The sequence below is a fragment of the Phyllostomus hastatus genome, unplaced genomic scaffold (assembly GCF_019186645.2).
Source record: "Phyllostomus hastatus isolate PE091 unplaced genomic scaffold, TTU_PhHast_1.1 phas_contig_210, whole genome shotgun sequence".
NCBI classification, from domain to species: domain Eukaryota; kingdom Metazoa; phylum Chordata; class Mammalia; order Chiroptera; family Phyllostomidae; genus Phyllostomus; species Phyllostomus hastatus.
The window spans coordinates 28874756-28886907 of record NW_025333737.1 but is presented as its reverse complement, the minus strand read 5'-3'; the positions used below and the strand labels follow the sequence as shown (position 1 = coordinate 28886907).

The window sequence follows — 12152 nt, the reverse complement described above, 5'->3', positions numbered from 1 at the left end:
CACAGGATGGGGGCTTTTTTTCTTTAAAAAAAAAAAAGAAAGAAAGATTAAAAAAAAAAGTCGGCCCAACAACCGACAACCCAGACCCCTCTGTGCCCTTCTCCTCCGACGTCAGCCAGTATCTTCGCCCCCTTTGCCCACCACCTCTCCTCTTCGTCCGGCGGGGCTGCCCAGGGAGACTCAAACCCCAGCGGCTCTGCACACCCAGCCGGCTCGCAGACGCCCAGCGGCCAGCCAGCTCGCTCCCCAGCCACCAGGGTGGGCAGAGGCAGGCCGGCCGGGGCCCGTGCGAAGGGTCAGGAGGAGAGCTGCTGCAGCCGGGCGGAAGCCCCGGCCAGGGTCGGGAGGCAGGTGCTCTAACCTTCCCGCCCTCCCGGTCCAAAGGGCAGACTGTGGTTTTGGCGGGTTGCCAAGGCTGGGGACAGCCAGCGAGGACCAGGCGTGTGGGGCCCTCCCGCTACTTCCCCCTCCCGCGGAGGGGGTCATGCAAGGGCTGAGTGCTGGGCGAGATCTGCCCAGGTGTGGCAGTTCTGGAATTTGGGATCTCAGAGGTTCTAGAACGCTGGAACCTGCACCTCGGGGGGATCCTGGAACTCGCAGGCGTCGGGGATTCTGGGTCCCGCGGGAGGGAGCACACTTCCCAGACTTGGGCGGTTCTGGCTGCGACAGCCACTCGTGTTGGAAGTTCAGGGATGAGGCCGCGGCCGAGGTCGGGGCGGGGGGGGGGAGCTGCAACAGATTGGGCAGGCACCCAGGGGACGAGGGAAGGAGTAAGGATCACTCTCAGGGGTTCAGACATGTCCCCCCACCCCAAAGCAAAGGCAACCTTTATTTTTTTCATTAGTTTTTTTTCCAGAGAAGAAAAGGAAATATCTGTGGAGCTCTGTGTCCTCCAGACAATTGCTGCGCCTGTGTCGGTGTCTGTGACCCTGTCTGTGGGGCTGTCTGCTCGCGTCCCTGGGATTGGGAGCTGACAGAATTCATATCAGAGGAGCGAACGCAGGGACATCTGTGTTCGGAATGACTGTGCCTACTCGAACCTGCCAATCGCTCCTGGCACGCGCTGGGTAACAAATGCCTGTTACCTCGGAATGCTGGCGGGTGGGGGTGGGGTGGGGGAGGGCGCCTGGCACCACCCCGGCCGCCAGGCCCTGCCAAGTCCCCCTCCTGCCCTCGGGCCCCCTTCCCCGAGTCGGGGGTCCACGGAAGTGGATTGTTCATTAATTAGCAGTGATTAGGAAATGTGGGTGTCTGTGCGCCCGGACGACCGGGTATCCTGGGCCTCCCCGTGATCTCGATCCCCTCTCCGCCGCTGCCCCCTCCTCGTTTTCCGGATTAACTCGGGGTTTCTGCGGAGCGAAGGCAGGCGGCCAGCGGGGGGTGGGGCGGCCCAAGGAGCGCAGGGGGGTGGGTCTCCGGAGGGGACCACGACGCCGAAGTTGCCCAGAGGAGTTGCAGGGGGCAAGTGCGAAGGCCTGTGCGGAGCGTGTGCCCAGGCCGGAGGGGCGTGGGGTGGGGCAGAGCCCCGGGGAGACGGAGCCCGGAGATCTCCGACAGATGGAAGCGAGACGAGGCTGAGGAGACGCGGAGGAAGGGAGGGACCCAGAGGAGAGGGTAGAGGCCGGGGCAGCGCCGACGCGGCTCTCTCCGCACCGGGAGCCTCCGGGAGCGGGCCCACCCCGCGGGCCTCCCCCGCCTCTTGGCCCAGGCGCGCTCCCTGATCCATCAGCTGGCTCCGCGATCGGAGACGGGGGAGGGGGAGGGCGCCATGCCACAGCCAGTGCCAGCTGGGGGGTGGGGAGGGAGGGGGTTATTGCGAGGAGGGGCGGAGAGCACATCTAAAATTCCGAGACATCTGTTCACCCAGGGAGGAGACACCGGGCTCGAGGAGGCTGGGCGCCCTCACCCCGCTGGCTCTGCCCGCAGTTCCCGGGGCGGGACTCCCTCACCCCGCCCCGTTCCCTGCCCCAGCCACCTCGGCCGGCCGGCGGGGCAGGGCGGAGGGGACGCCGAGCGAGGGGCCGGGCTTGGGGTGTGGCGTTCAGGAGGTGCGGTCCTGCGGGTGGGCCTTCGGAAGGGAAGAGTCGGGGCTCAGAGGAGGGGTGTGTGGCGCAGAGACGCTAAAAAGGAAGGCGTGGAGGGGCGCGTGTCAGAACAGACCTCCCCCGAGCACCCGCGGGCAACCCCCGCACACACGCACCCAGACTCCGCGGTCACACACACTCGGATAGAAAGCCTCCTCCCCTGTGAACGCACGTAACGGGGCCCCCTCACATGCAGTCACTCATTCATTCGAGCAGCTTTTCCGGATGCTGGATCTGTGCTGGGCCTGGGCTGTGTACTGGGGAGTTTCCTTCCTGCCCCCCACCCCCCCAGCTGGGAGCGCGTGCGGAAGCCCAAGTGCACAGGCCGCACTGCCCTCGCTGTCACCTAGACTCTGACCTTGACGGGAGGGGCCCGCGGGGAGGGGGTTCCAGGGGCAACCCCAGCCTCCCTCATCCTCATCCGCAAGCGGCTCTCCCCAGGGAAATGGACCGGGTCTAGGGGCCCCAACAGGGGGCTCTGAACCCGCTGCCAGCCACTTGTCACCTTTTCACCTCGTCCCCATTGGCAGGAGCCCCTGCCCCCAAGTTTGGCCAGAACAAGACCCAACCCCACTTCCCACCGAGCCCGGATGACCACTCCCCGTTCCGTGGCCCGGCTTGGCACCTGCGCCACCACCAGGGCTGCCCTAGCTGGGCCGACAGAGGCCAGGCCTCTCAGCTGGGAAATGTCCATGTGGTTGCTACTTAAAAACTGATTTATGAGGCTGTGGCGGCTGTGGAGGCTTGGCCTGTGGTCCTGGTAGTAATCAAGGGCATATGCCCATCTCGCCTGCCACTGCCCAGCTCGTGAGCCCAGCCCTGGCCTCTGCTCTCCTGCTGGGAGGAGGGAGGCGAGAAAGGTACCAAGTCTCCTCTCTCTTCTCACCGGTCCTCTCTTCCTCCATTCTCTTCCTCTTCCTCCTCCTCCTCTTCTTCCCCTTCCTCTCCGCCTCCTCCCTTCATTCCTCCTCCTTCCCTCCCTCCCCTTCTCTTCCTTCTCTCCCAAGTGGCACGGACCAGTCTGTGTGCCGGGCTGGCGCTCACAGCTGCAGCCCATCTGCTATGATTGAATGGTGACAGTGATGAGACAGGAGCTGGGGGGAATGGGAGGACATGGGGGCTGCCCTGCCACCCCCCACCCCTCCTGTGCCAGCCCCCACGTGCTTCCTCGACCTGCAGACCGAGACCCTCCCTTATGCCTGCGCAGGGTGGGGCCACCCGTCCCCTCTAAGCGGTGAGGGAATTCCTTCCCTCCCAACTAGATTCCTGAGAAGGGAGAGACAAGGGAGGAGCAGAAAGATAGGTGGAGAAGGGGAAGGGCCTGGGGCTGGAAGGGCAGCCCGGAGGAAATGACTCACGTGTTCACACGTGCACTGACTCGGGCGGAGTACCGAGGCTCCGGTCTGGGCAGGAAGGCACAGGTGTGGGTCCCGGGTCCAGCTTTTTCAGGAGCCCAGGGAGACATCCTTGGCAGCCCCTGGGGGGTGTCTTGTTCCCTAGACCCTGTTGCTTTCTTTACGGTGGGATTCCCACTCTGTACTCCAAAAAAGAAGTTTTAGTTAAACGTGAAGAAACAGTTCCCAGCTGATCCAGTGCAAGACCAAAATGCGGCAACATGGAAGCTAACTTGTATTGGGAGCTTATTCTGTATCAGTGACGGGCTTAAGCGTTTTCCGTAAGCTGGTGATCATCACCACCACGCTATGAAGTTGTGGTTCTCATTATACCACAGGCCAAGGCACTGGGGCGCGCACACCCAGCCTGTATCCTAGGCTTGGCCTCTTCTTTTTGGTACAAAGTAAGAGAGAGAGGGAGAGACAGAGAGAGAGAGATAGAGAGAGAGAGAGAGAGAGAGAGAGAGAGAGAGAGAGAGGGACACTAATTACGAGGCCCTGATTTTTAAAGAGCACCCCTATCTTTCTTTCCCACTCACTCCACTCCTCATGCCTCTCTTGTTCCTATGCCTGATTCCCACCCTCAGTCAATCCAGCATCTAATCCCCACTGAACACCCACTCGTGTGGTTTCTCGTCCCGCCCTTGCCAATATACAAAGAGGTGGAAACCCCCAAAAGGCAGCCGCTCTTCCCATCCCACCCGCGAGGAAACCACAGACACAGACGTGACTGTGTCTGAGGCCCCCCTTCTTTGCTAGGGCACCTGCTGGCCCACGTAGTCCTTCTGCCCAGAGTTCTGGGTGGAGGATGTTGTCGTGAACAGCCGCAGGCCCAGGCTGGCCTCCCAGGGCAATCTGGGCCCCTAAAAGGATCAAGGAAGCAATTTGCTCCACCTGGCGTATTTCTCCTGACCTTTCTCTGGACACTGGGGTCTGTTTGGGGGCCTCACGCCCTCTCTGGCTGCTGCCATCTGCATGTCCACCCCCTCCTTCCTCTTTCTCCAGATTCTTTCCTCTTCCCTTCCTTCTTTCATCCGTCTTTGCAGTTCTTTCTCCTCCCCTTTTCTCTTTCTGCTCTCCCTCATCCTCCCCTTTATCCCTGCTTGCCACGCTATATGACAAGCCCTTTGGGGGACGCCCCCATCTGGAAAGTGGCTACTACTCATGTTTCATAAACTTCGCAACTAACGGGCTCATGGCGGGACAGCCTTTCCTACTAGGCAACCCCACCTGAGGGAAGTTTTCCTCTCAAGAGAGGGAGATAGGAACCCACGATTTAATCTTGTGGATAAGCGCTAAGCAGCCACCAAATCCCTGCAATCCGAGAACAGACCCCGATCAGCACCGCCACACACTTGTCCCACACGAACGGGGAAGAGACGTCAGATGGGAGCTGTTTGCAGGTCCTGATGGGGCTTGCCTGGCATCTGTCTCCTTCCCCTGCTATTCTAGGGTCCGCCAGGACAAGGAGGCACCTAGAAGGGGCAGCTGCAGGCCACCAGGCACCACACATCCCAGACCCTCAGCTGCTGTGGCTCCTTGCAAACGCTTCCCATGTGGGGCCCTGAAGGGCAAAGATGGATGAATCCTTGAGTTTGAGCCTGCTTTTTGGCAAGGATGGGGGGCTGAGATTACCTCCCATCCTCACCTCCTCTTGTTCAGACATTCCTTAGTTCCCCTTGGCATCCTCTTCTCCCTCTCTCTCTCTCTCTCTCTCTCTCTCTGTCTCTCTGTCTCTCTCTCTCGCCTCCCCCCACCTTGATCTGTGGATTTCTCCCACCCTCCCTTCTCTCTCCTTCCTTCCTTCTTTCTTGTGTACCACCCATCCTGGGTCTCGACCTTCTGTAAGGAGGACGGGGTCTGGTTCAGCACCACGAGCAGGTATGCCAGTGGGGGCGGGGAGCCCAAGGTCTGCTTCTGCTGGGATCTGTGCAAGCAGTGACTGCCCAGGGGCTTCTTTGGGTGCATGAGTGTGTGTGTGTGTGTGTGTGTGTGAGAGAGAGAGAGAGAGAGAGAAGCAGAGCCTGTGAGATAGCCTGTGTCTGTGTCTCTCCGGGGCACAGCCTGTGGGTGTCTCGGGTTGCATCTGTGTGTATCTGTCTGTGCTGTGTCCCTGCCTGCTCCCTGTGTCCCTGGCTGAGAAAGGGGACAGGATGAGGACGCTCCGTTCTGGAGGTGGGGGAGGCAGCGGGTGGCTTAGTATCCCAGCCGGGCCTGGGGGCGTCATCCTTGCCCAGACGCGCCAGGCACCATGTGGCATGTGTGCCAGCCGGCACAGGCTGAGGGCATTCTGCCCGGCATGGGGGGGAGGGGGTGGTGCGGGGAGCTGGAGACAGGCAAGGAGAGGTGAGGAGCAGAGCTCAGAGCCCCTCCCACCCTGTGTGAACCCCACTCACAGGCACACGCAGGAAGAAATGTACAAGTCACCTGCCTTTGTGAGGGCCCAGACAGCCACAAAGCCGTCCCCTCACACAGATATATCCTGAGGGAAATGCACCAGGGGCAGGCCTTTCTGGTTTGCACACCACCTTTTGCACACCAGTTCCTGCACAGATGCACACACACACACAAACACCGAAGCCATCCTCAGAGGATGGGGGAGGCGGGAATCCCCCCTTTGTCTCACGGGACAGGAGGGGCCAGAATCACCCCTTCACTCACTTTGTGGGTGGGCACTTCCTTCCTGGGGTGCCAGGCAACCAGTCTAGGGGACTGGTGGCTTCTGTGACAACTGTCCCCCACTACCAGCAAGTGGGCAGGTCTCCCTAGCACCATGCAGGGCCTGGGGCTGTGGTCAGGAGTGCCTGCCCTCAGCACCCAGGGACATCTAGGGACAGAATGCTGCCTCTGCACTTCATCCAGAAAAGACTGCGTGGGAGATGGAAAGGCGTCCAATGGCCCCTCCCTCCGCCTCCCCATGGGGCCCTCCCCCCCCTCAGAGAGTCTTGTGTCCTGGGGCCCTGTCTCGATACTAATGGGCCCTGGGACCCTGGGCTGGGCATTCCTCAGTGAGATTTAGATAGGACCATATCTGTAAAGTGGCTAGCTGCACAGAGCTGTCATCGACTGGTCACTATTAATACTGTTACATTAACACAACGGAAAGAGCGGTGAGCAGGATTAGATGAAACAACGTATTTCCAGCACGGTATCTGACCCAGGCTGGATGCTCAGTGACAGGTGTGTAGTATGGATGCAGTGGCAGAATTTCAGGGATTTGGGCAGTTAAAGGGTTTCTTTAAATCCTTTAACTGCCCAAGAGGCAAGTTAAATCCCCAAGAGGCAAGCGCTCCCACGTGCAGCAGGAAGAGTGGAAGTTAACAAGTAAACAAGCTGAAGGGCAAACTGGGAAGCAGGAGTGGGGCGGTGAGAGAGCCCCCTCTTGTGGCGGGGCATCCTCATCTCCATCCCTCAGGGCCAGGGAAGCCCCGAGAGGGTCTCCATTCCAAGTCTGAACTCTATTTTTTTCAACATCCAAAAATTTTAAAAGATTGTATTTATGTATTTTTAGAGAGAAGAGAAGGCGGGGAGAAAGAGGAGGAGGGAAACATCGATCGCTTGCCTCTTACCGCCTAGCCCCCAACCCAGGCGTGTGCCCTGACCAGGAACCCAAGGGGCGACCTTCTGGTTCACAGTCCAGCACTCACGCCACTGAGCCATGCCAGCCAGGGCAAAACTTGTTAGTAACAAGGTAGGATCTGGGGTTGGTTTTGGTAGCCATGGCTTGAACTTCCAGCCCTTGGAGCTTACACAGGCTTTGGTGTGGTTGTGAGGGCTTCCAGCGGGGGCCTGGCCAAAATGTCTGTACACCTCTGGGCCCTTTTGAGGACCAGAAAGTAGGATAGGGCCACCATCGCCCTTGCAGGAGTCCAGGGCCAGCTGGTCGAAGGTGAGGATCTTGCCCCTGGCCTTGAGGATGCCTGGGGGCAGCTGCTCACACCAAGTGCACACTCCTTTAGTGGGGCACCTTCTGCACATGCAGGTCATCGTCATGGGTTGTAGTCCCTACAGCTGCAGCGGCTTTGCCCTCCTGCCCAGGAAGCTTCGTCTTCCGGAACATCGGGGAAAGGGACAGAGGTGGCCCATGGGTGGGACTCATGAACGAACAACCTCTTCAGCACCACTTGCCTGAAGGTGGAGTGGGTGCAACCGGCTAGAAACCTGTACAGCTCGACCAACAGCCTTGGGTAGTCATCCCGGCTCTTAGGCTCATTGCGAGGAAACTTTTGGTCTTTGCTGTGGGAGATGTCACCGCCCATGATGGTGCCTCCTGCTCCACCAGGTCTGGGTGGGGCGTAAGTCTGAACACTTTATCCACGTGTCTCCCCAGCTGTTTCTTCTCTTGGCTTCCCCATTTCCATAGATGGCAGCACCAAGTCGGTTGCTCAAGCCAACACCGTGGGCATCCGCCCGGAGTTCTCCGTGGCCCTCGCTGTCCATATTGACTCTGTCACTGAGACCCACGGATTCTCTCTCCGGTGCGGGACCCAAGTCCAGGCTCCTCTCTCCTTTCTCAACACCTTCCCCTAATCCAGATCACATCGCCTCCCATCTGAGTCTCTGCTGTGACCTCCCGCCGCCTTGTCCCCCTGATTCATTCTCCCCCAGCATCGAGGGTAAGCTTTTAAAAATATAAGCTGTGCCAAAAAATTAAAATAAAAAAATAAGCCATGCCTTTCACTTCCTGGGTAAGCTCTGCACTGGCCGGCCTCCTTGGCACGCAGATGAAAATCCTACTCCTTTCCAGCTGGATCCAGTCCCTGCCTCCCTCCCCAGGGTCAGCTTCTGCCTCTCCCTCTCCGAGCCCCAGCCTCCCTGGCCTTTCCTTCCACTCCGCGAACACCGAGATCACCTCCCCACCCCGGGGACTGGGCTGCTGTCTCGGCCCAGACAATCCCCACGCCTCCCTCCCGTCCTTGTCTTGGATGAATCCTTTTCATCCCTCAGTCCTCAGTCTGACCCCTCACCCCGATGATAAATCTTTTCTGACGCCTTTATCCAAAGAGGGCTTCCGGTTATGCTCCAGTTCAGCCTGTCGTTTCCTTTGCAGCACTTGACTTAACTGTTGGCTTGTTATTTGCCTGCCTCTCCTGCTGGGCTGTAAGCTCTCTGAAGGTAGGGACCACCGCATTTGTTCTGTCCCCATGGACAATGCTGTGCCCGGTATGGAGGAGGTACTTACTCAATGCGTTTGAATGGCTGAGTTAATGAGTGTTTTGACGTCTTCGAGATGGGGAGGGGGACAGCGAGCGGTCCGCAGCCTGGGCTACAACCTGCTCCATCAGGGGTCTGTCTCATCTCTCTTTCTCTCTCTCAGGAGGCCTGTCTGCCGGCAGCCTACTAATTATATTTTACTTGACTATAAATCTTTCCGTTAAATGTAATTGAAAAACATACCTTTCGAATCATCGAATTAACCTAGCATCCACTCTCAGGCGGTAATTAAAGACTTCCTAGAATCTCCCACTGGTTTGGGGAGAACTGACTCAGAGATCGCCCTCTGCCAGCCCCTCATGCGCAGGCGCCAGTCCTCCTGCCCCGGGGATGCAGGGGCGCAGGACCCAGGCTGCCCGCAGCTCGGGCTCAGGGGCTTCGCATGTCGCCTGCCTTCTCTTTCCACTGCAGGGCCCAGACAGCTGGGGGCAGTACCCAGACAGCTGGGGGCAGTGGCCAGACCCCGGCCCCGCACTCCTTCTGGCCCAGGGTGTCAGTGTTCCCCTCTCCCGGGCTCCTGGCTCAGCGCTGGCTCGGGCGGAAGGTCAGGCAAGAAGGAGACAGAGAAGGAACAACTGTTTTCCCAGCACCTTCAGTGAGTCAGGTCTGTCCCAATCAGTCTTCGCAGCTCCCCGAAGACAGGCTGAGGAGACCGACGCTGTGAGAAGTCTGCAAAATGGCAGGGTTAGAGTCCAGACCAGAAGGCCAATGTGCTGGAACCTAACTCATAACGTTTTCTCTCTCCAGAGCCCCAGCGCTGCCCCTGGTGACCGTGGCCCTCAGGCCAGCCCCCCTCCCTTCCCAGGACTCCAGTTCCTCTGCGCTTCGGGTTTCCGAAGCCCCAAACTCTGGGGTCATCCTTGACAATGCTCTTTAACACCCCGCACCTGATTCAGAAGCATGTTTGTCTGCTCTCCCTTCAGAATAAATCCAGAATCTGAGCTCTTCCCATCAGCCCCCTGCTGCCACCCTGGGCCTAGCTGCCAGGGCTGTCTCCTGGACGACCACGGGTTCCGCCTTTGGTCCCCTTCAGTCTGTTTTTGGTACAGCAGCCAGAGTGGTTTCTAAAAATAACAGCTCCATTATTATTATTATTATTTTTTTAAGATTTTATTTATTTATTTTTAGAGAGGGAAGGGAGGGAGATAGAGAGAAACATTAATGTGCAGTTGCTTGGGGTCATGGCCTGCAACCCAGGCATGTGCCCTGACTGGGAATTGAACTTGCGACACTTGAGTTCGAAGCCCACACTTAATCCACTGAGCTACGCCAGCCAGGGCTCCATTTATCATCATCATCATCATCATCATCATTATTATTATTAAAACCACAAATAAAATTTTTTATTTGCCACCATTAAATGTCTGAATTTTAAATAGATTCTTGGACTGGGGGCTGGTATCCATCAGCTCAATCAACTTGAGCACCTCCCCCTCCCCAGCAGCTTTTGCAGTGGGTGAGGAGCTGCGACCTTCACCGCGAAGCTCTGTGCGTGTTCTCCATTCAAACCTGGGCTTCTTCAGCGTTTTGACTTTCCTAACAAGGACGTCATGGAGCAGATAAAATAGATCGGCAAGGCTTTTCTATGACTTTTCCAGTGCTATCTGGAACCAGTTTATCGACTACTTCTTTCCTTCTTTTTTACTATCTATTTATTTATTTACTTATTTATTTATAAAGAGAGAGGAAGGGAGGGACAAAGAGAAGGAAACATCGATGTGAGAGAGAAACATCCATCAGTTGCCCTTCATACTCACTCTGACCTCAGGACGAACCTGCAACCTAGGCATGTGCCCTGACGGGGAATCGAACCCGGGACCTTTCACTTTGTGAGGACAACACCCAACCAATGGAGCCACACCGGTCAGGGCTTGACCCCTTCTTTCAAGTCATTTGTCTGCACCTCTCGGGTCACAATTTCCACCATTTTCTTCCAGACTGGATGGGCCTGCTGACGCTGAGCAGAGGAGGTCTTCTGCATCTGATCGCTGTGTTTTTCAGTAAAACCAACACAGAACAGATGCAACACAGGACAGAAGCAAAGACCCATCAGTAGTCTTAACATCAATGTGAGCTTCAGCCATGGTCTGTCAGTTTTTGACCACGAGCACATTTTGTCCTGGGTAAGGTCTATGGCATGGAGATAAGTCGGGCAGCTTTTGCCCTGACCGTCCCCAGTAACTAGCCTGAATTTCCTAAATGCAGCTTCATCATTCTGCGGATCAGTGAGGCTCACTTCAAAAAGTGACCCTTGAGACCATCAGATGTGATTTTGGCCCTTTGAGGTCTCATGACCGGTGGTTTTCCAGTACTTCTTATATTGAACATAGCTGGCGCTTTCATATCACACCAATCTTTCTTAGAACATGGACCCACCACTTTCTTCTTGGCTCCCTTTTTGCCGCCTTTCCTAAGGCGCTTGTTCTTGCTCACCACCGTGGTGCTGCTCAGAGAGCCAAAAGGCAAAACAACAGCTTTATTAAGATATAATTCTGGCCCTGGCCAGTGTGGCTCGGTTGGTTAGACCATCATCTCATAATCTGAAAGGTTGTGAGTTCGATTCCTGGTCAGGGAACACGCCTTGGTTGAGGGTTCTGTCCCCACTATGGGAGCATGCAAGACACAACAGATTGATGTTTTTCTCTCACATCGCTGTTTCTCTACCTGTCTCTCTAAAAACAGTGAAACAAATGTCCTCAAGTGAGGATTAAAAAAAAAAGCTGTCATTCTGAACACGCAATACAATATGTAGATGATTAATATAGACTAGTACACCTGAAACCTATATAATTTTATTAACCAATGGTGCCCCAATACATTTAATAAATAAATTTTTAAAAAGATTTAATTTGCTCATTTAAAGTGTACAATTCAATGTTTTTTTTAGTATATGCAAAGCTACGTGACCATTACCACAATCAATTTTGAACCTTTCACCACCCCAGAAAGAAACCTGTACCCATTAGCAGTCCCTTCCCATGCCCCCCATGCCCCCCAAGCCCCCTCGTCACTTGGCAACCAAAATAAAATGTCACCTAGTCTAAGAAGCTTCTCCTGGGTGCCCATCCAAAACTGCACCTCTTCTCCTCTCCTTTGCTTTATTTTTCTGTTTAGTACCTACCATTATGTACCATGCTGTGTATGTTACACATTCATTATGTTCACTGTCTACTACCCTACCCCCATATTCATATAAGCTTCCTGTGGGTGGGACTTTATTTATAACAGCACTCTCAGCACCTAGGACAGGAGCAGGTGCATCCTGATGCTCAATAAACAAATATTGTGCGAATAAATGATGAACAAACTCAATAACAAAGACATTGACATCAAGGATTTCAAAAGTGGCACCCTTCTCTAGGTGCAGACGATGGAGACGCACCCTAGGGTCCAGCTCCTGGGCACCCTTTTCCTACTTGGTCTTCTTTTTCTTCCTGCCTGAGACACACACTGCACTCAT

General features: G+C 56.1%; 2 pseudogenes; both read right to left on the bottom strand.

Annotated features, from left to right (window-relative positions):
- Window positions 1-4233: 4233 nt before the first annotated feature.
- LOC123817181 lies at window positions 4234-7737 on the bottom strand (annotated as a pseudogene).
- Window positions 7738-10063: 2326 nt separating this feature from the next.
- LOC123817180 lies at window positions 10064-12152 on the bottom strand (annotated as a pseudogene).